We start from the raw sequence: 27,168 nt of genomic DNA, 5'->3' as shown, positions 1-27,168 counted from the left end.
TATAGTTCAAATTAACTTTCCCAGTCAATATTTAGTCAAGGTCTTGATGGTTAAAGTTAACTGTCCAAGTCAATGTTTAGTCAAGGTAATGACTTGGTTTTTATAAACACTACCCAAGCATTCTTGCAGAATTAATCAGAGTTGCTTGCTCAGCCAATTACTTAGGAATAAAGCTACGTTATTACTTGGTCTCTCATATGTCCTGTTCTGTTTGGTGTTATTTCAGCAGTGCTTGCTTTCAGCCCTTCTGTGGCTTCATTATTACTGCACCCAGCTCTGTGTTTAAGGCATTTCCTTGGTTTTGGGAGGTAAGGGAAGTCCTGCACTAACCTGTTTTTATGGATAGGAAGATGAGGCGTGGAGATGCCAGGTGCAGGCTCCCAGAAGGAAGTGCAACATGTAGTGCAAAAATAACATTTCTTTATGTCCAAGAGCTCTTCAGGAGCTGTGCTGAGCAGCTCCTTGTGCAGTGCTCAGGAAGAGATGAGCACTTGGGATAAAGCAGTCATTAACCATGTATGGAAACCATTTTGGTGTCTGGGACAAAAGTGATGAAATTGAGAATTGCTGGCATTGGTACTTACAGTGAAAGATGGAAGCATGTTGTGATCTGGGAAAGAACTGGAAATCTTTATTGTGATTCTTCATTTCTTGGCATCTCTTTAAATGGGATCTTCATTCTTCCAGGATGGCAGTTCAGTCTCTTAAACTGACATTAGAATCACAGTCTGGACTTCCATTGTACCAGTGGTTTTTTCTTTCTTTCTTTCTTTCTTTTTTTTTTTTTTTTTTTTTTTTTTAATTGTACCACTTGCAAATGCATTCCCTGCAATTACATGGGTATTAGAGTAGATATTCATTAGGATTTTACTAATCTGAACCTCAAGTGCTGTTCTGCAAATTTGCCAGCCTTTGTAAGGCAGTGCTTGACTTCATCAGCTGCACTGTTTTATTATGAGTATTTTGATACAGTAGAATGAAAAGCATATATTCTAAACCAAGTAATTAATCAGATTGAAACATTTTCATTTTCATACTTTGATTTGTCACAAAGAGAGGCTGCAGCTCTATATTTTTCCCTTAACACAAGTTTTTGCCCAGTCTAGCTGCAGCCAAATGACATTTCATGGTGGTGGTTTAAGAATTTCATCCATGAATCAATCTTCCACTTCTGTTTCAAGGCAGCAGAATTGTCCCAGCTTAGAGAAGGTGAGTAAGCTCCAGGAAAGGTACCTGTATCTGTGTATTTAATCTTACACCTCTGTCAAACACATTAAGTGTTTCAGGTGTAAGGAGTGTTCTAGATTCTTAACTTTGTTTATTTAAGTGGTTCAGCCACATGCACAGATCCTGTCAGAACCCACCATTGTGAGCCCTGCTGGTGACAGTGGGGTCTGTGGTAGATCTATCTCAAAGTGCTGCCATAAGAAAGAACCAGACCAGAGCAAGACCTGTCAGCTTCTGTCTCTCAATCAATACATTGTTTTTGTGGAGGGAGAGTGCAGCTCGTTCCCTGGTGCAGAGGCTGCTGTGTCCCAGCTGTGGGGAAGCAGCTGCCCAAGCCCCAGCCCTTCAGACAGCTGCACGTCCTGACCAGCCCCATCCACAGCAGAGCAGCAGCCTTGCTGAAGGGCTGCTTGTCACATCTGGCTCTGCCTCAGTCCTCTCTGAGACATGTGGAGCTGTTGACATGAACTTACGGCCCTTGGAGGCGTCAAGATTTCCTTCAGTTACTCATGGGATCAGGGAGAGGATGGCTGTGGGTGAGCTTTTGAAAATGAGTGTTCCTGACCAGAAGCCTGCTGGGGGAGCTGGCTCCAGGCACTTTCCAGCCCGTGATCCTTTGCACTTTCTGCAGACAGTCATTCCATTTCTCTTGGTTTAATGAGGATGCAGAGGTTACTTTTCTTCAGGGTATTTTATCTTATCTGTTTATTTTCTGTCTTATGTTTTATATTCTCATCTTAAGGATAAGAATATTTTCTTAAATTTTAGATGTACAGAAGAAATTCCTCCCTGTGAGGATGGGAAAAAGAGAAACTGTGGCTGCCCCATCCCTGGAAGTGTCCCAGGCTAGGCTGGACAGGGCTTGGAGCAACCTGGGATGGGGGAAGGTGTCCCTGCCATTGCAAAGGGTAAAACTGGATGAGCTTTAAGATCCCTCTCAACTCAAACCTTTCTGTAATTTTATGATATGTACCACATAAAAAAATAGGGCAGTTGCTGGTTTTTTTTTCAGTATTAAATTTTGTATGTCTGTGTGTATATATATGCATATATATATATGTATGTGTGTATATATATATATGTATAAATGCAAAAATTCATTAGCTGCCCTTTTCACTCCATAAGGGTTTCTCAGGTCTCCAGGTACTGCCAAGCAGTTACACTGAGAGATTCCCCACCCCTCCCACCCACAAACAGTGATTGCTCATGTGGGTAGAGGAGCATCAGTTTCTTGAGAGTCTTTGCAATTCCCTGAGCCTGAAGGCAAATGAATAGAAATTTAGTGGACCACCTAGTTCTTGACTCAGAATTCTCCAAAGAGGAGTCTGACCTAATTTATATTGTATTGGAACAAATAATCCTATCATGCATGTGTGCTTGCTGTTTTGTTTTCTTTCAGCAGGCATATTGCTGTCTTGCAGAAACTCCAGGTTTAGATGTTAGGCAATGTCCCTGTGGTTTTGGGAGGTGCTTTTCCTCAGTGAGTACTTAGTGGAAATTTACTTTTAGAGGATACTTGTGAAGAGGAAAACAATCAGGACAGACTCCTAAGGCTGCTAGAATTATTCATACCTGAATGTGAATGTGTACTGTTGTTTAGTGCTGAGGATAATCAAGAGTCCTGTAATACAAAGTCTCCTCATTATTACTAAAGATGGAGCTGGAATCTGCCCAAAATGCAGTATAAATATCTGTCATCACATGCCTCTGTGATAGGGTTCTGGTGGGGTTTGATGTGGGTGATTTTAGGGTTGCTGAGGGTGTTTGCTTGGGCCAGATTGTGTTGAAACTCACTGGGAGCTGATCAGCATCCAGGCATTGCAGGTGTGGCCTCTTAAAGCAATTCCAGGTGTGCAAAACCCTTTCAATGCTATTCTGTAGAGAGTAGCACTCATCAGTCTGTCTGTCCCAAGATATACCCCAAAGTTTGTCAATCCATCTATCTGTGTTCATGGTTTGGGAAAGAGCTGTCTAAACCTGCACAGGTTTATTTTTGGGAAGCTTAGGAAAGTTTTGAGTCTGCAGAATTTCAAGATCATACCAAGAGTTACCTGAAAACAATTCTTTCCTCTTGAATTTCTTGAAGAGCTTGGATTACTGGGAATCCAGTTGATGCAATACCTGTTTCATTGTTTTCCTTTTATATAAATATTTTCTACCCTACTGACAGAGCAGTTAGAGAACAGCAGGCATCAATATTGGATGTTTCTTAACCTAAAGGATTGTAATTTTTTTTCAATAATTGAAGTAACTGAGGGGAAAATTGTGAGTGATCTTTTTTTACACCACGAAAAAAGAAAAAAAAGCTGAATTTCTGTTCCTTGAGATGCAGCTCAATAAACTATGCTAAAACAGCAAAGAAAAAGAGCACTTGAACTTGTTTAACCTTTCCAGTCTCTGCCTGAGACTGGCCTGGACACCTTTGTTGGCATGTGCTTTTTGCCAGATTAACATGGTTTAGGTCACTTGAATTCTCCCCTCATTGAGTTCATACCTTTCCTTTAATCTTCTCTCATAGTATCTGTCAGGATTCATGGGGGAAAGAAAAGCTTCTCCTGCATTTGGGATATTTTAAACAAACAGTTAGCATGAGGAATTTGTTTTAGCTTTATTTCCTTGTGTAACCTTTACAAACCAGGTATTTCTTAAACTCTCTCATGTTCTGTTTGTGGCTGTGGTGGCGTGGGAGACTCTGCTCCCTTGGTTTTGAGGTTGGTGATGATGGGCACACTCATAACTTGGTGCTCTAGAGGATTCCTGGCTTAGGAATTTCCAAGTAGCTCCATAGTTAAGCCAAGCATAAAAGTAATTAGGAAAAAACCCAAAATACTTCTAAATTTTAATGTAGCAGAGCTGATACCCAGGAAATTGCACTGCTCTTCAGTTCATCAACAGTCAATGCAGCAAATATTAATATTTCAATTTTCCCTTTCATTCTTCTATGTAAAAAAATACACACTTAATTTAGTTTTATTGTTCCTGCCTTTTATGTCAGTTTTTTCCTAGCCCTGAGGCTGATCAGCAAATTCAAATCTTTTAATGGCAAGATCAGATGACCTGTTAGGTGTTCATGTCTTAAATTTTAGCAGCTATTCCACAAATATCAGGAGTTTCCCAGCAGGTGGGTTTTCCCCCTGCTTTTTAAACATAATGAAGGTTTCCCCATTCTAGGATTTTAATTTCTGTGAATGTGCATACATTTGGAAATGTGTTTGTTTGTTGTGCCACAGCAACACTGACAGCATCACTTGGAAATGTTGTGGCCCCTGTTTGTGGTTTTAAAACACCTGGTAGTTGTTTGCAATAAAGACTCCACTTTTTAATTGCACTATAATTAATACAAAACAAATCAACAGGAAGTGCTACTTCACACAGCGTGTTAACAGTTAGTTCAAGTTTAAAAACAGTAAAAAAAACCAACCATCAGTGAGTTTAAGAAAGATTATTTTATGAATGGGGTTTCTCTTTGTGGCTGCTGAAGTAATCAAATCTCACATTATGGCTTCAGGACAGTTTTCCACCCACCATCCCTGTGTGATAGTTTTTTATATATTCTGACCCATTTTTCTTCTTTCTGAAAACAAGAGAAATAAAATGTTAGAGAAGTCCTAAAGAGGATAACAAATTGAATTGACCACTTACTGTTCCTGGCACTCAAATTTTATGGTCCTTACCTCCCTAGTGATGGAGTGAGCTATTCACCAGCGCTGCGTGAGAGTTGCAGCTGATGAAATTTGGTAAAGTTCTTTCAAATCAGAGCCACTACACTGATTTCCATCACATGAGGGCTTGTCCCCTGTTGCTATGTTACATTTGTAGCAAATGCTAATTGAATTTGGTGCATACAGATCCTCAGAGAAAAGTGAGAATTGTTACTGAGTGAATCCCACTGAGCCCGGCTTCAGTTTCTGGATTTCAGTGCGGGATGCTCCTGGAGAAAACATGAAATCCTCTTTATGCTGTCAAACAACACCAGAAAAATAACTCTGCTGCAGCCTCCAAACAGATCTGAGACTTCAGCACTGCTTGAAAAAGAACAGCAAGTGATTTTCATAAGGGAGTTCTGGTTGCAGCTCTTTGTTTTCTTCATGGCAGGGCTGTTGGTCCAACAAAGTGCCTGTATGTCGTTGTCCCTTTTGAGTGTAGAGTTTCTCATGTTTCATCCTTGCATAATTTGTTCTGTTGGATTCTCAGGTGAGGTGAGGAGATGGCAGAGGGAGGGATCTCCAAGGGATGCTTCTGTGCCTCAGCAGTCCTTGTAGAAGCAGCTGAGTTTAATTTAGACACAATTCCTAATCCTGAGAGCTGAAATTTAGGTGAGAATAATCCTGTCCTCAGTCACTGGACTCAGCTGCCTTTTTTCCAGGGAGCACAAATCCAGGGGAGCAGATCATGCACACATCAAGCTTCAAAATATTGCTCAGGCTGTGCAGAGAAGTAACTCAGTTCTTTATTGCAAAGATCATCTCCAGTTCAGAGAACAGACTGCAGGTGACCCGTGCACACTGTGGGTGGCTGCTTCTGCTAATCACTGTTTTCAGATGGAGCTTTTGGGTGGAGATGGGAAGAAGGACAGTGCTGAGAAGGGAAGCAGCACACGTGGAGTAATTGGTCTTGTGGTTCTGGGAACACAAAAATAAATTTTCCTGATGAAGACAATGTTGATTTTCTTCTTTGTGGCTGAAAGTGTGTACCTGATTTGCAATGTAGCCAATGAGTAAAGCAGGTATAACACCAATTTGAATGTCTATTGGATTGCCTCTAAGACTTTTTCTCATTCTGGTGGACAAGGATTATCTTTGGCTGGCTGCTTCACAGTGATTATTTAATTATTAGTTTATTAAGGAGACTTATTTTGAGGTTGAATGATAGTGAATATATTATCTTATTTTCATAGGTGTGCATATATTTTCTTGAGAAAGACTGACTCTGGATTTTTCCAAGACAATCAAAGGTTTGATTTATTTTAAGAAACAGGCATCCAGAAACCACCAGGAATTGTGCTGATTTAGTGTATGTCTGGTTTCTGCTCCAAAAAACCTCCACATTCTGGAGATCAGTGTAGGTTCAGTGCTGTGTATTCAGACAACACTGGAAAAAATCAAAGGAATTGAAACAAGGATGTCTGGAGGATTCTTTCCCACTTGGGGTATGGGCATTGGAGGTCATAGGTGAAAATTTTCTGCTTAAGACAAAGTTATAATCAGGAATAAGCAGGAATAGAAGTTATAAGCAGGAATAGAAGTGTATATATATATAAGTACATGATAGCTTTGTAGTTCTAACATTAATACAGCATGAAAAAGTTCAGCCTAGAGTTCCAGGAGGTGGTTCAAGAGCTTTGGTCACTGCTGGCACACTTCTGTTTGGCTGCATCTTTATCATTCCACTATCACTGCATGAGATAAAATGCAGACATGACAACATCTTGTGTATTAATCTTGCTGAGTCCTAATTGTTCCAGCAATTGCTTCCTGTAAGGAGTTGGCCACACTGGGTACATTAGGGAGAGCACAGTGCTAAATAGAATGAATTGTGCATTCAGATGTACTTTAGCTTGTACTTTACTTGCAGAAAGTTGAGAAAATCTTGTCTGCCTGTCTTGAAAGTAAAGGGGATAATGTCTGGAGGAACAGTTCCAATGCCTGACAATTAATAATAGCACTCTGAAGAGAAGCTTTTAGCAGAAGGCGAGCACATAGGTTACAGATTAGTACAGAGAACAATGTAATTTTTGTGCTAATATGTTGAGATCAAATAACTCATTAATAGGAGAATAATTTATAAGGATGATGCAAGTAGGAGAATAAAGTTCTTCTAAATATTAATCTACTGCATATATTATTTATTGTTGTAATAAAAGGTTGAGGAGTAGACAAGGGAGGCTGAAATGCCTTGCAGTTTCTAGTAGAGTTCACAAAGTGCTTTTTTAAAGGAAATTCCTTAAAATGAAGACTGCTGGCGTGACCTTTTGGTGAGGTAGTGGTAATAACTTGTAAAGTTTCTAAATGCATCTCTGTGCAGTAATGTGAGAGGGAAGCTTCTGAAGCAAGGTTCTCCTCTCAACCCCAGCTCTCTCAGCCTTTCCCCCCAGCACAGCTGCTCCATCCCTCTCATCACCCCGGTGCCTCCTCTGCCCTCACTCCTACAGCACCACGTCCTCCTGTGCTGTGGGTCACACATGGCAAGGGAAATCCTGAGTTTTGGCACCTGTAAAAGAGTGTTACGACCCTCCCACCTCAAATCTCACATGCCAAAGGTTGTCTTTTTAAAGACCTATTACATTTAATGCTTATGGCCTTAGGAACCGTGTTAGAGTGTACCCAAAATTTAAAAATTACAATGGGAAAGCAGCTCAGGGAAGAGTCAGGGTGCAGAAAAGAAACAGCTGCTGTTACAGGTACAATGTGTTACTACTCACAGCCTCCCTTTTATCCACTGAATAATTTTATATTTAACAGCAACTTGTGAAACAGTCTAATGATGTGTTAATAAACTGGAGTGGGACACATTTTAATTGTCAGTTTTTTGAAAGGTTTTTTATCTGCTGGCCTACTTCTTCAGGAGTTATGAGTAGATGATTAGGTTATGTATTCTATTTTTGAACACTCTTTTTGTAGTACAAAGCCTGGCGTGCTTCTGTCATTCAAAAACCTGACATGACTCTGAATCCCCTCCTGTGATAATTCTGATTGATCACTGAGGCTTTTAAGGCACTAACACCACCTGTAGAAGAATTCTTAGCATGTGACAGAAATGTGTCTTGCTTGTTTTGGAGAAGTGGAGTTCACACATGTTCACAAAGATTTTTAAAACAGCTCCTTGTGAATTTTTGCAATGACTGTAAGTCAGACTGTGTGTAATGGAGAATTCAATCTTTATATTTTGTGAAAGCTTTTTCACCTATTTCTTGTTCTTGTGTGATATTCTGGCACCTGTTGATGTTTGAAAGATTATTGCCACATCTCAGTGAATAGTATTGAGTAGAAAATGGCTTTACTGATATTTTTCCTGGAGTTAGTCAGAGATGCTGTTCCTGCCATTAGATAATGTTCATATATTACTGTTGATATGCATGTAGGAATGTGTTGTGCTTAACATAAATAAAACGTTGATTGCCTTCAGTTTTTAGCTGTGGTAAACCAAATGTTTTTGAGCTCTGGTTTGGTGCTTTGCAGTGCTGTTTGTAGCTGTAAATCTCACAGGAATTCTGTCCCCCAGGGATCCACTTTTCCTCATGCCCAAGTGAGCAGTAAAAAAGCTTTTGCCCTGCACAGAAACCTCTAAGTTCTGCATGTGCTTCCAACTTCAGTGTCTTCATCTCTGTTGGACTTAGGTAGAAAATGTAGCATTACTTTCTGAAATGGCCATCAGAGACTCCTAATGAGACACTTGGATTTTTTTCCTCCTTTGACAGAATTAAATGTTACCTATTAACCATAATGCTTAAATTGATGAAGTGTAAAACTAGTGAAATGGGTTACAGGGAAAGGAAGTGAAAATATTATGAACCATATTGCCCTAATTTATGTCTTCTTAGAAAATCCATCTAATGAAATTAAGTATTTGGAATAATTCAGAGAATGATATTCAACAAGAAGTACAGCAGTAATGGTAGGATGATCTTGCTTTTAATATAGTAAAGAAGATACAACTCCTTTTCTGGGGAGGAACATCAAATCCTGGTGTGTTGAGATCCAGGTGCATCATCAAGACCAGGTTTTCTTTTCCCGTGAACCTACACTATTTTGTTTAATTGAATAGCTGTGACAGCAGTTCCTGTGCTTTTTGTGACCTTAAATAGAGGCAGATGAGGCGCCAGCTCTTCGTGTGAGTTCTTAATCCCAGTTTGCTGATCCTTCTCCTTTGCTCGTGGCTCCTGATCTGGCTGCAGCTCCTCTCTCATAAATGATTGTCTCCATCCACTCCCCCTCCCACAAAGCTGTTTTTACATCTTGACTCCCAGACTGAACCTCCCAAGTCCTCCATTATTAAACAGCTCTCACAAATTCCTCTCTTCTGCTTCTTGTGATACAAGACGTCCTGTCAGAGTCAATCCCTTTTTTCTCTGCTCTGACTCGTCTGTTTTATGCATTCAAGACTCAGCAGCTTGCTGGGTGCCTTGATGGAAAGATGAACCTCTTGCTGTCACTTCCACTGCTCTGTGTAATTTCATTTCAAAGCAGTAATTAAAGAAATAGTCCATTTTCCAGGACAGTGTTTATAGGAATGTGAACGCACATTTTAGTTCCTTCTGGAAGCTGCAGGAGTGGTGATAGCATAGAGGGAATTTTATATAAAGGAGTCATCCTGGACAAATGTAAAATCTCATTTTTTAATTTAAGTAGTTTTGGACTTGGGATTTTTGGTTCATGGCTTTTTTTTTTTTTGTCTGTTTATTGGCTTCTTTTTTGGTTTTGGGGGGTGTTGTTGTTGTTGTTTGTTTTTTTTTAGTATTAGCAAGAAAACCAGATCTGTGATACAAAGACCAAATCTTACTCCCAGTTTTAAAACTCAGCAAACTTTTCAGATATAATTTTTCAATTATTATTTAACGTGGTCAAAACACAGTATTTCCCTACAGCCTAAAGTTTGGAAGTGATTCAACCCATTCGTCCCTCACATCCTGAAAATCACCCCAGAGCAGATGCACTTGACATGTAGAATTGTAGCCTGAACAGTTAAAAATCTGCCAAGTGATTAAAGGGAGTGAGAAGTGTCAGCCAACTTTATCCACAGGTGGTGCTTCCTACCCTGGCTTTGAGTAGAGAAAATGTAAATAAGTAATTTATTTAAAGGGAGTTATTTAGCAATGTCACTGTTGATAGCTACATCATAAATAAACTGCTCAAAATTTTGGTGAAATTTTAGGCCTTGAGACCAAAGATGCTGGAAGACTGGATTTTGTGCAGATGATGTACTCACTGAGATACTCTGGGACAGTTGGTTTAGTCAATACAAAATGTGCTTTATCTGATGACTCCTGTGAGACAGAGCATGAGGGTCATTGATACCAAGAGTTCTCTTGACTCTTGTTAAAGGGGGGGAGAAGAATTGAAACTGCACTGGTGTTTGGCTTGTTATCTTCCTCATGATAATCATGGTGTGCTTAATGGAAGTACATGTCTGGAGGATTTTCTTGAGGTAAATGAGTTTGAGGTTTTGGAATTTAGAGGGAGGAAGATGTATAAATACAATATTACTCTTCTTGGGCCTTTATTGGAGAATTCAAGACATGCAGATGCCAAGTCAGGGAGTGGAAATGTCATCCTTCAAAGACACGTGAAACTCAAGGACTGTGATAAAAGTGTTGTGCACTTTGAGGTGCTTGAGTTACAAAGAAAGCTTGTAGTTTATGGAATTATATCCATGAGTCTTTTAATATACTCAGGTTGTTCTTTATTTCCTGTGGAGCATTGCAGAATTCGTTTCCCTGGAGGTGACTGAAGTAAGGCTGGAAAAAATCCTACCTGATCTTTAATAATCCTTCACACACATGGTAATGCTCCGGAATTGTACTATCATTGGATAATTTACTCTTAAATCCTTTCATCTCTGTGCTCCCACCTCAAAAAAAATCCTTCAGTGTTCTGGGGAGCCAGGGATTGCACACTTGAAATACCTTGGACTTGTTACCAGTTCAGTCTCACCCGCTTATGCTGATTTATTGTGATTTTCTTTTTTTTTTCTGAGGGCAAGACTGAAAAATAAATGTCTGCCTTTATAGTTAATAGATTCAGGAAGTAATTTGCAGATCAGGAAACAATGGATCTCATATGATAAAAGCACTGCCTAGGTAATTCATAAGGAAGATAAACTTGTGTTGTTAAGCTTGCACATTTTACTCTTATTTGTAGGCCACGTATTGCTCTCCTGTGCTTTCCACCATTAAGCAGTAACACTATTGCATTAGCAAAAAACCACTGCTGCTTTGACTGGCTTTCAGAGCCACACACACAGCACCAGGATAATGCATTTTACTGAATTATGAAGACCTGTGTTATTTGTTTATAACTGCTCACTTAGTTATTGCTCTCAGGGCTCCGTGTTACAATTTAATCACTTCCCTGCATCTCTGCAGCTCTCCCGGGCTGGTGGGAGCAGCGAGGGTACAAAGCAGGGTGAGTGGCAGCTAAGTGTTTCCATCAGTCAGGATGCTGATTTATTTCTGCGAGGAGGAGTGTAAAGGAAATGAGAATGGCTGTTTTTTTGTAAGCGATGTGCTGAATAGTCATCAGTTAAACACTGGAGGTCACACATAAACACTGAAATCTTGAGAAAGGGGAAAAAAAAATAAAAACCTGGAGTGTGTCTTGTCACCCTCGCTGCACGCAGGCTTTGGGAAGTGTGTGATGCTCAGCATGCCCTGAAAAGGCAGCACAAAGGAATCCTTTCACTTACAGGGTTTTCCTCACAAAAGAAGGGATATGAAGCATTAAAAGGCAGGGTGTTAGGAATTCTTTATTTTCAAGTTGCTGTACATATTTGTGAAGTAACTGTATTCAGGATTCTGGCATTGTGTTCTGCATTCTGGACCCAAAGAATTGGAATGGGGCAGGTGGTGTAAAAATCTGTGCAAATGGATCCCTTTTGGAGTTAGAAATATAATTTAACCTGAGCAAAAATAGTAGTAAAAACATTGGTGGAATGTTATATCTGTGCTTTAAAAATATTCATAGGTATGCCTGAGATAGGAACAGATACATTAAAGTTTTCATTGCCTACTTTGAGGCAATAGAAATAATGTAATTTTATGTCCTCCTTAAAGTGCTGGTTTTAATCTGGAAAAAATAATTCTTTTTAGATAGTCAAAACAATAAATACTCTATAGCAAGCCTGGCAGCATTAGATGATGCTTACAGGAAATAGAAAATTCAACTTAAGTTTTTTGCTAATGCTGTATAATTCCTTCTCTATTCCATCTGAACCCATACAGATATAAAATCCAGAGGAAACCAGCAGATAGTTTTGAAAGAAATTAGGTCTTTCTAAGATTTTAAACCTCCAGAGCCCACTGAAAATCTGTTCTCAACAATTCCTGCTTTTGTAGCAAGGAAGATACCTTGGCTCTCAGGAGACTGCTTTAGTGGGGTATTCCCTAGAAAGCCCCCTGTAGCCTAGCCTACATTTCATCTTCTTTTTCTAACCTAAATCCTGACGTTGTCAGACACTTTCATAAAATGCATGCACTAAAATTTGATGAAAAAATGTGGCTACACAGAGAAAGAACTACTTTAGGAGAAGCTTTTAGTGCTGACAATAGAGAAAGTTTTTACTGTCTCATGAAAAACTGGAACTCTGACTGCAGGGGGACAGAGGGGAACTTGCCTCTTGGTCAGGGGAGGAATCTCTGGGTTTGCTGCTAAATGCACTCAGGGGAAGTGAAGGTATCTGCAGGATAAAATAATCAAATATAAAAGCAGCCCTTGCTATTGCAGAGACTGGATGGCAGAGAAGAAGCCCCACTTTTTGATTACACTGATTTCCAGTGGTTTATGCATCCAGATGAATTGATATTTCTTTTGATGGTGCCCATTAAGACACAGATTTTGAGGCCTGTTTTGTCTCTTTCACAGGGAGAGTGTATGATATGTTGATAGATGTATGAGCATGATAGTTTTGGAAGATGAAGGAGAAGAGAAAATGTGCTGTGGGCAGAATATAGCTACTTCAGCATTTCTTTTCCCTCCTGTCTTTTATTCCTGAGCTAACAGTCCATTCAGCCTGAATACAGATTTATTCTTAATGTGTTCAACTGCATTATTTAGCCCAGCACTGTAAGCCAGATTGTTATCCGTGGAGATGGAATTGCTAAATTGATTTAATGGAGCTTTGTTAATCTGGAATTTCATTTCTATCTTGCTTTGGATGTGTCCATTGTCGCTTCTTTGTGTTTAGGACAGTGTGATTTTGGCCAAAAGGCACAGATTTGCACTAAGAGCAGCTCTTTAGCTCCTGGATACCTGCAAGGAGGCTGTCCAGGAGACTCTTGCCTTGTGAGGAACACTTAAATTTGCTATTAATGCTGTAGTGCCTCTGTTTGCAGCACTTGGAAGTGGAGCCCTGAAGGAGCAGAACTCTGTTGTGCTCTGTGGCTGTGAGTAATTACTGAGAAACACAGAAAAGAAACCCTGACTGGTTTATTCATAACCTGCTCAGTGCTGCATTCCTGACTCCTGCACGGTTGGAATGGGAACCACCAGTTGAAAACACAACCAACCACTGGCTCTGAAAAGATCTGCAGTGGTTAAAAACACTGAGAGAGAGAGATATCAAATAGTTCCCTGGAAGGATATGGAGAAGGATTACATGAAGGAGGGAATTTGCAAGCCTGGAATGTGTTTTTCCCTACAGTATCCATTTCCACTTTCTGTGAAATGGCTTTCAATATTTAGGTTATTTCACATTTTGTTATAATCTCTTGGATGGAGATCAGATATGAGATTTAGAGTCTGAAAACAGTTTTGAAATGGTTCTTGATGGTGTCAGGAATATTTGCAAGGTTTTAGCAGCTGATATGGTTCAGATGAGTGGATAATACAAGTAATAACATTTATTATCTCTATTGCTATCCCATTCCCCAGGACTGTGGAGGTGGATTGGAGCCCTCCTTGCCTTCATTTTCCCCCATGGTGTTAGGCACTGTATCAAACAGGAAAAAAAATCCCAAATTATGTTTCAGAATGCTTGATAGTGGAGACACTTGCAGTTTTCTGATTAGGAAATAGCAGAATGATGTGACTCTGGTTATGAGCTAGTCAGTGGTGTCACTGCTCAAATATCAACATCTTTTACTCTTTTCTCTCTCATTCATTAAATCACACAACAAATGACATATTCAAGATGAAATTTTAACAACAAATAATTGGCTTTGGAGGAGTCTCTGTAGCCCAGAGACATTTTGGTTTGGGAGGACATTTGGACCTGCCCCTTTTTTGGCAGCAGTGTGTGGTGATACAGATAGAAATGGGATGAGCACAGGTTATTAGTGGTTTAAGAATATTATGTGTGATAAAATTACAACCTTCCAGCTATCCCACCTTCCTCAAGCAATGCATCCACTGATCCTTTGAGGCCTGATCTGATGCAAGATAAGAGCAAATAAACTTTGGCTTCTGAGCAAAGTAATGCTCTCACCTGACTAGAGTGGGACTTACATGGGCACTTAGACTTTCTGTAACAGATTTTTTGCAGCATCAGGCTCCTGTTTGCAGGATCTGGTAATGCATTTCTTAATTTCTGTTGCCCGTGAAATGTTGAACATTTAAAGCTTTCTAGTTTCTCTTTGTTTCTCCATAAAGTCTGTTCTTTCCCAAATTATTCTGTCTCCTCAGAGCAGTCTTCAGCTAAAAGTGAGGACAGGTTTGCACCATGAGCAGTTCAATGTCTTGAAGCTGAGATTTGTGTTAGGGAAAATATGATGTGATGCAAGGACAAAAGGTAGTCTTGCACAGATTGCCTTGTTTGTGCCTAATTAATGTATTTCTTTCCTATTAGTTTCAAAGGTTTTATTTCTAGTCATGAGTTTAATGCACCCATTCAGTGTTTATATTTATGCAAATGATCATTGTGTCACTCAGGTTGCAACATTAAAGAAAAAAAGCCAGATATTTTACATGCCTTTGAGTATTGAAGTGATTGCAATTACCTACATAAAAGGAGTTGCTTTATTAATTAATTAACTTGGAGAAAAATGTCTAGTGACCCTCTGAAGGAATATCAATAACTGAAACATTAATTATGTAAATAAGATCTGCCTTTACTGCTCATTATTCATCGTTTAACATGAAAATTGCCTTTTAAAATAATGCTTCATTCATATATTTCAATAAATGTCTAGTCTGCCTGGCTTGTCACTTGCATCTAGATTTTGAGTCAAAAACTGTAGTGACATCAGTACAGACCTTGGGACACTTCCTTTGAGCCTCCAGCACTCAGTTCCTGATTGATGGGCTGGCATTTTTTTAGGAGCAGGTTCTCTGAGGCAGCAAATGCCCTTTGGGAATGAGTTTTGCAAAATTCTTGTCTGGAGAATGAGGACAGCTGCATTTCATGGGTGAGGAAGGAGAGGAAAGAAGCAGCAAGGTACTTGCGGAGCTTTTTTGAGTTTCCCATGGTTTCAGAAAGCAGGCTGCAGGACTAGACCAGCTCCAAGTCCTGTTGAGTTGTGGAATTTAATTTTTCACTGAGTCAGACGCAGCAGTGAAATAACCTAGATATTGAAAGCCATTTCACAGAAATGGTTTTTGCAACAGGTAATCCAATATTCTGGTTTTCTTTTTAACCAAGGCAAACAAATACCACAAGGAAAACAAGGTTAGCCCACATGGTTGGCACTGTGATCTTGTGCATCAGTAAATTTGCTGGTCCCTTTTACATTTGGAGGATGTGACTGAATGCCTCCTGGCAAGTGCTGCAGGTGATTTTGTACAGTTTATGAGAATCCTTTCCTTGTAAAGAGGAAGAGCTCTGCTTTTTTTGTTTTCTAAAGTTTCACCAAGTGTGTTAGCAAATTCTGATGAAGGATTCCTGGAGGTTTTTATTCCTTTTCACATCCCCAAAGACAACACACAAAGGTTTCCAGGGTTACTTTTTGCTCACGTAGCTGTGAGTGCACCTGTAAGAGGAGAGAGAGGAAGCGCTGTGTTTTATTCTCATAATCTCAAAGGCTGTGCTGCACATAATCTTGAGTGTGCAGACAAAAAATAGTAGCTGTGCAGTTGCAGAAAATCCTTTACTCTCCACTCCCTGAAGAGCACCTGCTTATGAGCATAAGACTTTCAGATTCCCTTTTTTTAATGCCTCAGAACTCGCTTTGCCCATAGCAGGAAGGGCTGATGAAGAAATACGTGTGTCCCCCTCCCTTTCCCTTGTAGCGTGATGGATTGTGGAAGTCCTGATTGAAAATTCTAATCACAGCCTTGCAGTCCTTCAGATCACAACCCCTGACAGTTGATTCACTCCTTTTCATGCCTGCTGCCTCTGACTGCTCCTGCTGCCTCGTCTGCATGAGTCTATCATTAGCACACAAAGCGTGATGGATTGGCCAGGGTACCTCTGTCCTCAGAACCTGGGAAATGCTTCTCTTTCAGAGCCAAAGAACCTGGGTGTGACATCGGCATGAATGAGAGAAGAAAGTAGTGCAGTGTTGGAGGTGCCTGTTTGCTGCCACTGTTTAGAGGGAAAATGATGCATTATGGGGACTGTAAGTACCTGGCCTGTTTGTTTGGGGTTTGGCTCCTCGGCTGTGGAGCAGTGCGTGAGCTGAGCCTGGCAGGTGCACAACTGTTTGGAAATCAGGGGCTGTAAACACTTCCAAAATTCTACTCAAAGTTCAGCCTTAGATGAGTAATGAAACTTAGATGATTAATGAGATCTGATGGCCAAGCTGATTACAAATGATCATTATTTTGATACTGACTAGGCTCCGCTCACTTTGGTGGATTCTCTTCTCCAGACCCCTTCAACAGGAAACTTTTGCAAATGTTTGCATCTTGCAAATGCTTTTATTCATCTGTGTGACTTGGCATTTAATGTTTCAGTGAACAAGACAGTTAAGTTTTGGCTCCAGTGAAAGATTGATAGGAACAATTTTCGAATGTGGTATCACAACAAAGTGAAAATATGTCATGTTCAAATACTGAGCTCTGATGCGTCATGTGGTCTTGTAATAAATGAAATAGCACTCCCAACCTGACAGATGTGCAAGAAAACGGTTTTAAATTTATGATGATTAATTTTCAAGATGAACTGCAATGAAAAAAATTGTTAGTAGATACTTAAAGAAGGTAAGGGGAACCAGCTTCCTGAAATGAGAACAGGCAGGTAATGATAAAGCTGCCTTCACTTTTATGTTTTGCTTTCCAAAATTTTAGCAGTGGGAAAATTCATATTCTGGCTGCTGCAGCTGGCATTAACAGCTACTCATGCAAGTGTGACATCCTATGGAAATTGCACTTCTTGGATTTGTGCTAGTTTTGTGCTGGTTGTCTTGGGAGTAGGAGTAACTCAAAGCAGAGCTGAAGGGTTTCTGCCTGGTGATTCTTTCAGAGCCATCAAAATAAAAAGGCACTGAACTTAGTGAGAAAACAGAAGTAGCTTGATACTACCTTCTAAGAAAACCAAACATTTCTGAAACTCAGCATGTTTGTTCATTTTGAGTGTTTGCCACTTGAGCAATGACTTTATTTGTCACTGGGACAGTTAAATGTAAAGCATATTGTTTGTTAATAAACTGATTTAGTGAAGCATTTTTAGGCAATTTCAGGCTAAAAACAGCCCCTGATAGACTTTAGTGAAATCTACTCCTGCCAAAGGCAAGAAGATAAATTACTGCCCATCCCCAGCAGTAAGCTCCATTATTTCAAGGAACTGTGTCCCAGTGAGGCCAAAACTGAGCTTTCCCGTTGGAAATGGAGAAAAACAGCCTCAGAAAGGAGGTGAGCTGTACTTTTTTCAGAGCAGGAGTTCAGCAGGGGAAAAAAATCCTAAGTGTCAGTGTCATGTTATTTTGAAACAAACAAAATGCCTTTAAAAGGAGATGTTTTGTTTGTCATTAGCACTATAAGCTTGTACGTGGCAATGTTTTAGGTTGACATGTTGTGTGGGAAGCCCCAACAATTGTCTGCCAGCTGTTAATTTCAGGCACTCTGGGAACAGCTGGTCTATAGCATCTCCTCATACCTTGATCTTCCTCATCTTCAACAGTGTTTTCTCTGTTAAACACACTTGATGGTTCTAGATTTTTTCCCTTATTATCTGAGGGAAATTATAATTACTATAATTATTTGGGAGAGTGGTTGTGGAACTCAAGACAGTATTATATCTGTGGATTGCAGTTTAAGTTCACTTACTATAAAGTAAAAATTCTAGAAGCCATTTTGGCTGTCTGAAGATGGATCTGAATGCACATATCCATTTCTTTTTCTGCAGAAAAACTTGTCAGAAGAAGGTCTCTGCTGGTGCCTATCAGGTCCCTGTCTTACTGTGCCCAGAGGAAAGAAAAACCAAAATGTCTGAAGAGCTTAAGGATCCAAATATAAAATTAGTATAATAAGTATAAAACTGTCAAAACAGATGAGGTGTACCAGGAAATGCACAGTGTATTGTGCTTGCTGCCTTTAGTGCACTTTGTAATGGCTTTCATACAAGTTGCTTTAGCCCTTAGTCTTTATTATCAGGAATTGTTTTTATCCACTAAAATCTTTTCAAAGAATAGCCAAGATCATGCTGAAATTTAATGTCTTTGCCTCCAGCTAATGCCAGTGTCTGTGCTGGAGGGAAAAACTTTATTTAGGAGATGCTTGAGAATGCTCTGTCCCTGCTCTGGAATTGCCAGTAATCCATTGAAAATTCACTTCTGCCAAAATCAGAATTTTTCCCAATCTCACTTTGTTTATTTTTTAATGAGAATATTCTGTGAGACTTCCTTGATCAGCACTGATCAGTTGTACTGTGGCATTTTTACAGTTGGGTAGAATTCAAAGTTTCTTAAGCAGAAATATTGGCAAACATTGGAGTGTCGTGTCAGTGTGTTCTGAGATCTGTTAGCACCTGGCATGAAGTGACCTGAGGAATGTATTAATTGCTTCCAGTGACAATTGGATTGTCTCTTTTTATGTCTCAGTTTCTGACAAGTTTAGCTCTCCAAAAACCTGTGGTTATGTGCCCTCTGAGTTGATGAAGCTTGATAAGTTTTGGAGGTTAATTCAGGGAGCATTTGAGTTGTACTTGCCATCGAAAAAGTTCCATTTATGATGGGCTGTGTTTTATTTTAAAGCGTGTAAAGCTTCATTATCATGGAAGGATTTATATTGTCTGTAGTTATACACAAGATCTAATGGTCTAAAGGCACGAGAAATGTAGTTTTATTTTTAAAAACATTATATTTTTCAGTTCTGTGTTTTGTCAGTGTTAACTTAGATTTTGTCATCTGTTTAATTCAGTGAATTTAATTTTTCATTTCATTACATCAGGAAAGGTTTCATGAAGTGACTCTAAAAGCATATCTAAATTGCTCTCTATTACCATGGAGAGCTGCATTTCTGCCCTTTGTAGCTGTACCCAAATGCCCTTTAATGCAGGCAGCAGGGGTGGTGCTCGTGTGCCAGCTCAGCTTCCCAGCCCGCTGTCCAAGCCTGCCCTGCACTGTCAGGGCTCCCTTTGCACAGCCTGCCCTGCCTGCTTTGGGCTCTGACTTTGTTCTATTCACACAATAGAATTCCAGTTTTCCTAGGTTTAGGTGTAAAATTTCCTGAACAGACAGACTGGATTGTTTTGTAATATTTTTACATTTCCTCATACCCTTTGCTTACGAAAAAAAGGCTTCTTATTTACTAAGAAGGAAATAAGAAATATAATATTTGCCATATTATATTCATCATAAATATAATAAATATACTATTTACTATATATGCAATCACTATGATTCAAGTAAGTAACTTCTTAATAGAAAATACTCATCAAACTGGGTTGATATTTGAGATTACTACTCTGAATCCTGGCAAGAGGTACCTAAACTCCATCTACCACAATGACTAACATTTTGGCATTTACAGATGGGCCTTTGACTTTACAGTTTGTCAGATGTGATCTATGTATCCTTGGCTGTAAATACCTGGAACGTGGAAGATGAAGCTGGAATCTATCTGTGCATGCAAATGTTTGCTTTTAAATTTCACTATAAATAATTTCCATATCTTAAGGTAGTTCCCCATCTGTAATGTGAGTTGCAGTTGGTACAGTTATTGGATTATATTGGAATTATTAGTTATTAGAGTACTAGAACTAACTTGAATTAAAGATTGTTTATGAGTTTTGGACGTTAGGTAGAATAATGTGATATGTACTTTGGTGAGATAAACTAAACTATTAGTGGAGATTTTAGTTTTCCTCTGAGACTGGAGAAATATTTTTCTCCTAAATACTGAGTCTAGAGTATTTTATGATGGTGTGCCTATCATGAATCTTTCAGTTTGTGGATGGAGCTGCTCAAACACACCCAATAATAAAGAGTGCCAAGAAAGCTGAATTTCCATCTTGCTCTGCCACTCTTAGGTGGGAGTGACCAAATCACTTTTGCAATAGGTAATTCAGTATTCTGGTTTTCTTTATAACTTGTGTCTGCCAAATGAAGGCAGACTGATCAAAAGGCACATCGTCAGATTACATGGGAAGTCAGGATTTTACTTCCCCAAGAAAATATGGGTTTCCCTATTGCCCATTTTAAGTCCAGTGCCATACTTTATTAGGTATTAAAACTGTGATCTGTAATAAAATTGAAAAGAATGTATTGTTATGTTCATGTTTTAAGCAGTAATGGCTGTGGCTTGTCTGAAATGGCCTAGACTTCATTTTAACATCCAGTGACAAAGTGGAAAGGCTGTACAAACGTATGGTACTTTAATTAATGGGGGCAATACTGAGCTTTGAAAGTCCTCTGGAGCTTTTGTCTCTGTTGGAACATTGTGCTGTGAATCTTCCCTAATAGTTAAAGCAAATGAAGTAAAATAGCCTTTGGGCTATTTTGTTACACTGTGTTGTTGGAGGAAAAAAAAAATTAGTCCTGTGCCATTTTGCATTTGCTGTCTGTGAATCAAACTGTGAAAGCTAATTTAAAAACTTTCACACTCGGCTTGAATGAGGACTGTCAGTGCTTGGCGAATGTCAAATTGAATGCAATTAGCTGGAGTTGGGCTAGCCTAGATAAACCCGTCAGCCTCAGAGTGCTCAGCCTTAATGACTGCTCTGATAAACTAACACAGAGGTTACAGGAAAGAATTTAAAGGCGTTGAAGTCCTGCTGAAAACTTGCCCTGTAGAGAAGAGGTCTTTGAAACCAAAATGGATTGTACACCAAGGGGCAGGGAGGTGGTGAGACCCTGTGGAAGTTAAATACAGCACAGGGGGGCATCCAGGAAAGGGAGACAAAACCACTGATGAAGCTGCTCAGGAATTGTAAATACATCAATTATTGAAGTATTTGTTAATTGTTAAGCAGCAAGTTAGCATTTGTGGCCTCTGGAGTAGTTGGGTGTCAAAGGATTTGTGGAGGAGGCAGCTGGTGCAGCTGTGGTGGAGTGAAATCTTGGAATGTTTCAGGGAATGGTGGTACTGCTGCTGTTCTGGGTTGGGGGAATAATGGGGATTTGAAGGTCATCTCTTAATTGTATCTGTTCATCAAATGCTGCATCGACCTGTGATGGGGACATGGGGTCCCAGCTTGTGGATAAGGTGAAGTTCCATGCTTGGTTCTGTGTGTTCAGAGTGACTTCCAGATGGGATGTGAGCTGACTGCAGGTGCTCAAGAGCCAGGGAGTTTAGGAAAAAGACTGGAGCAGAAATAGATGATGAACAGCTGAAGTGGTGAGAAGAGTTACCTACAACATCAGCTGCTAATCTAAAATGTAATGACTCTTCCCTTGGAAGATGGGATGTTTGCCAGTCAGCAGACTGCGGCTTTTGGGATATTATTTTTCCACGAGAACATGTCAGAAAATGTGTTTGGAGCTCATTCAGAACATTCCTTTTTTCTTTTCTCTCCACTTTTTCTTGGAGAAGACTCCCTGCAGAGTTTTATCTCCAGATGCTGAGTGAGGTCTTAGCCCAAGTTATTCCCTGAGAATTGTGAGTGACCCCTGATTTTCCTCATGGAGAGAGAGCCCTGATGGTAAATTGAAAAGAACTGAGTCTGTAAATTAGCATTTTACATGTCATCCCTTCTCACATGAGCAACATGAATTGTGCAGACAACAGCAGCATTTTTAGTTAATGAGCCCAGCCATGAGCACTGTTCACATTTAACATATTTACAGGGGGTAGCATCCAGTCAAAAAATTCCATTAATTTTTTTTGCATGAATATTGTGTGCATGAGTGCATGCATTTATGTATGTGCATTTGTATGTATGTGTACACTATTAGTGTATGCAGTGTTAAAGCATATAGAGTAATTCAAGAAAAATCACTGAGGAGGTTTCATTAGGCATGTAAATGTATTCAGCAGAAGATTTGAAATAACTCTTTAATGGAAAAAAAGGAAAAACTGTGCCATTTGACATGAGAAATCTATTTAGAACTATAGTGTATGCACAGTCTGTTTTCTGCTTTCCCTTTCTTGAAATTGTTGCCTGAAATATTATGGTGGCATGCAAAGGCTTGAAGTTTAATTTTAAATTTAATTTGCCTGAATGCTGCCAGGGTATTTTTACATAGACAATAAAATTGCAACTTGGTAATATTTGGCATTCAATTTCTATAGAAATGGCATTCAGGATACAACTTTGGGCCCATAAGTAAAATAATATGAAATCACGCACATGTTAATGATGATTTTAAAATATTTTCAGGCCTATGTAAATGTAATTTCTGCCTTGATTTTGTTAGTTTTATGGGCAGCAGGGGAGAGAGTTTGTAACAGTCATATATATGTATATTTAAAGCTGTGAATGAATTTTTTTCAATCTGTTAATCCAAATGTTCTTTAATGGTTAAAAATAGAATCAAATTACTTCATATAAAAAATCAGGGACTTATTTACTCAGCTTCAGGCAGAATTATTCTTCCAGTAATATTCTGAATTTTATTGAATAGAGTGCTGGAAGGTTACTGTGCTGCTGAAGGCTGAGTTTCCTCACCTGTGATTGCTGATAACCTGATTGTCCTTCCTGACTTCAGTCCTGATAAGAATGCCTGTTTGGTGAAAAAAGCCAATATTTTAATGGCTATTACAATATGAAGTATTTGCCTTGAGGTGTTCAACATCAGTTATCAGTGTAACTTTATCTTCAACCTCTCTGTCATCATCTTGGACAGAACAAGCCCTTGAGCTGGGCCTCCTTATGGGGAATGCACCTGAAATCAGCTGGCTCAGGGCTGAGCCTGGTATTTGTTGTGTTCCAGAGGTGGTGTCACATCTCCAGTGGGATGTAATTCATGGGAAGGACCAGAGGAGATGAGAGGAAGACTTTTTTTCTTGTTGAATGTCACATTTCCCATTATTTTCTGATGTCTTACCACTCATGCAGATCCTTGTACTCATTTAACTGCCTAAGAGTTCCCCATCTGAATAATGAAAGCCTTTTTTTTTTTTTTCCTTTTCCCTGATATGTTAGCCTGGCAGTGGTTTGGTGGTTCCTTTTTCTGGAAGTGATTCCTTTTGCAGAGACCCTAACTTTGATCAGCTGGGCTTTTATCTTGCCTAGGATGTGAGGTTGTCATCACAGAGGTTACATCACAGTGGGGATCCTGTATGGATGTCTCTCTGCATGGAATTAGGATTATTTCCCAAAGGAAATCTTTGGTTTAAAGATGCACCATGAAGTCTCTGTGTGGTTGGTTTGTTTTATTTAATAAAACAGTGCTCAGTAATGTAGTATTTAATGAAGTAGTGAATGCTCTGAGCATTCCCAGCTCGGGGCTGTGTTTTGTCTTTCCAAGCTCTTTCTGACACCCCTTTGACACAGAGACCTGAAAGTCACAGTTAGAATTGAACATCCAGCTTTCCTTCCCTACCCTGTTTTTCCCAAGTCGTGTTTGAAAGTGAATCCCTGCTGCCAGACCCAAATCCCATATTGCTGATGTCACTTTTGCAGGAGTAGGTGCTGAGGGAACGCAGCTTTGGAGCTGAATTCTGGCAGGTGCTGCCGTGTGGTTGTTGTACACCTGTGCTGCTGCCTGCATGGAATACTCACACACAAAAAAAAAAGAAGTAAATGACTGTTCCAGAGCCAAGCACATCTGTAGAGAGGCTGAATTTATCATTGTCCAGGTGGAATGAAAAGTTGTGTGTGCAGTAACTTCTCTTTTCTCGTGACACCTTCAGGCACAGACAGTCCCTGCTGGAGGATCAAGGTCAGGGCTGTGAGCTGAAGGCAGCCACTGTCTGTGGTCATTGCTTGCTGAGCAGGGCAGCAGCAGGAGGAGGAGGAGGAGGAGGAGGGATGATGATCTCATGCCTTGGGGCAGCAGGACAAGGTGCTGGAGGCTGAGCTCTGTGTGCCATTGCTGCTGTGCGTGTCGTGCAAGATGCCAGCCCTGGCACTTTGCTCTGGGAAAGGTACAAGGAGCTAAACCCAAAACTCATAAAGGGAAATATCTCACTCATCTTTAACACATTGTGGTTACCAGACATCCCTGTAATTAAACCAAACATCATCAGTAACCAAATCTCTCTTAAAATAGTCAGAAAGACTGATATATTTCTTGTCAAAAGTATTAGGTTTAACTCAGATTTTATTGGCATGTTTTGGGCTGCTGTAATGTGCATTTCCTTGGTTGGACTACCTGAGCTAAGGGACTAAGTACCTTTAATTTCAGCTCCTGTGTGGGTGCCTGTAGCTTCTGTGTACCTGTGAGTTCCAAGTATAAAGTGTTTTCACAACTGTGATTTAAAATAAATCTAGAAAATTCTTCTAAGCATTATTTGCAAAAGAGGCAATCTTTTTAGAAAATTAAGTGAACTTTTCTTTGTCAATGTGATACCGTGTCAGTCTCTTGTTGGTTGGTTGATTTTTGTTTTTTAATTTTTAATTGACTTTATTGCGAGGCACTCTTTTGTCATGTTACTATGCCCAGTGTAATATGAATCATTATTCTGCTATTCTTGTTCTGGTTTTGATAAAAATATATCTGAGGAAGAAACCCATTATGCATATTTTTTTTTTAAAAGAAACATATCTATGCTCTTATTAAAATTAAATAATATAATGTATCTTAGGCTGCTTAAAATCTAAATAGGATGAAGAATTCATTGCAGATGATCCTGTGGAAAGGCTTTGCAAGAGGAGGGCAATCAAGTAGGGATAATTAGAGTTACTGTTTAAATATGCAGAAAGCACAAAGCTTATCTGGAAGAGCAGAGTGAAGTGTAAGTACAGCGTAAGGCTCACGTAAGGATGATTTGCAAGCAATAAAATCACACCTCCCTGACTTTGTAAGTACAAACTAATAAGCAGCATTTAATAATGGAGACTGTGATAGTGTGGGATATAAACCCAGTGGAATGTGATTTTACCATTAGATCTTACCTGAAGGGGATGGATTGCTTTAGCACTGAGAGAGTGAGGATTACAGGCATTTGGAATGTGTGTGCAGGAAGGGATGAGAGTAATTGCTCCAGATAATCTCTGAGCGGTTAACTCCCAATAATGATGGGGAGTTGCTGGGATTTCTCTTCCCGGGTTTTACTTCTTCCTCTGAATCAGCCTGAAAGTGTAAACACCTCTGATGGGACTCCTGTGATTTGGGAAGGTTTGCTGCAGAACAGAATTAATGTGCTGCTAAGAACAAATCCTCCTTGGCACAGGAATGGGTCGGATGGTCTTCAAGTTCTTAATCATCCCTGATTTTGTAACTCTGTCATTATTTTCATTAATTAACTTGAGCGGGTAACACAAACATCACGCTTCTTCCAAAATTAATATTATTACTGCCTGCCATTTAGTCTGTTGATCTGAAAAAAAGCCCAAACCAAAATGTTCAAGTGTTGCATAGGCAATAACTTCATTGAACGTGCATTTATCTGAATGGCTTTAGTTGGGCATCATCTGCAGCCCCACCAGGCACTGAGAGCCTGCCTGGTATCACAAGCTGGGCAAGGGCTTAGGGAGGCAGGAACTGCTGGAAATGCTGGAATTCAGGAGCTGGTTCTTCCCTGGGGCTGCCAAGGGTGCCCTGCCCAAAGGAGAAAGGAGCTGGGGGCCTGACCGCTGGAATTCCTTTGAGTTCCCCTGGCCCTTTCACAAGGCCATGGGTGCTTAACCCATGGTCTGGCCTCCTTCCAAGTGGAGTAATTAAATTCTGCATTCCTGAATTCCCTCTCGTTTTAATTGGATTTGGAATTCTTCACCTTTTGGCTTTAAACTCTCCTGGCAAAACAACTGTTTCTCATTACAGCAAGGGCTTTATTCACATCAGCCTATATTAGCCTTGAATGTAATGTACATTGCTTTAAGTGTGCCAGGTGTTTCAGGAGAGCAGTGTACAAGGCAGAGCAACATTTTACTTCTATTTTTAATTGATTTTCTTGGCTGTACTGAAGTGTCCCCATTTGATGGTTATTCCTGTTCACTCTCTCAGTTTACAGGCCTTGTTGGGACTGTAGAATCAAAGGCAATTCATAAAAATATTTTAGATCTTTGCTGCATCCAGGAAACCTTCTGTTTGCCTCTGTGTGCAGCTTTCATCTCTTTTGTGTAGTCAGTGAAATCTGGGGCATCGCTGGAAATTCAGTTTTTACTGTGTATCCAAATGTTCACCTGATCATGGAGACTGCTCAGCACTTCAGAGGAACCAGCTGGTAAACAAGGGAATCTGTGCTACAACTCCCCTAAAATATGGCTTGGTTTCTACTGTGCCAGTAACTTCTGTTCATGTACTGGAGCCTAAATAATTGATTTTTTCAGTGTGTGCCACAGCACAACGTTTTAAAGGCTGCCTTGTCGATGAGTACTGTGATTCTGCAGAAATTTTAATTAATGAATAGGGATGTCCAAAAGCTGTAGGCAGTAATGAGAGTGAATGCTTGGTTTAAATCTGGGAAGGTAATTTCTGGACAGGACAAATCTTTGATATGGATAGAATTCAGATTTGTTCATGGTTCACCTGGCCCTACTGATACCCACACTAAGAACTTGTGAGCAGTGCTGGCTTACAATCAGAACATGTTTTTCCCTGCCGCCTAAAATGGAATTCTATTAGTCAATTCACATTAGCCAAGTCTGAGGTCTGTGTCTCGTTGGATTTGTTTGCACTGGGCTGATGACAGAGCTCTGTTTGGCTTTTTGTTTGACCTGGATATGTGTATCTTCCTTAGTGCTGTCAGTCTGCTCTTAGGCTGCTCAGTGAATACTCCTGTTACTGAAAATCCAAGATCTGTAGCCCTTTATTAAATTATAGAGTACATTACTTGCTCCTTTAGTATTTACCTTTGGGCATTTAGGACT

General features: G+C 39.8%; 1 protein-coding gene across 12 annotated transcripts in view; it reads left to right on the top strand.

Moving 5' to 3' along the window:
• DAB1 (DAB adaptor protein 1) overlaps positions 1-27,168 on the top strand; it is a 413,827-nt gene that overhangs the window by 276,065 nt on the left and 110,594 nt on the right. For 8 of the 12 annotated variants that reach the window (XM_058030141.1, XM_058030150.1, XM_058030139.1 and 5 more), the window contains one exon: positions 16,320-16,432. The exons of the other annotated variants lie outside the window; for them this stretch is intronic. The gene's annotated coding sequence lies outside the window, so the exon portion shown is untranslated. The remainder of the gene's footprint in view (positions 1-16,319; positions 16,433-27,168) is intronic. 12 annotated transcript variants of the gene reach the window in all.

This window comes from Melospiza georgiana, chromosome 9 (assembly GCF_028018845.1).
Source record: "Melospiza georgiana isolate bMelGeo1 chromosome 9, bMelGeo1.pri, whole genome shotgun sequence".
Lineage (NCBI taxonomy): Eukaryota > Metazoa > Chordata > Aves > Passeriformes > Passerellidae > Melospiza > Melospiza georgiana.
Note: the sequence above shows the minus strand (reverse complement) of the source record. Positions and strands in the feature narration are given on the sequence as shown.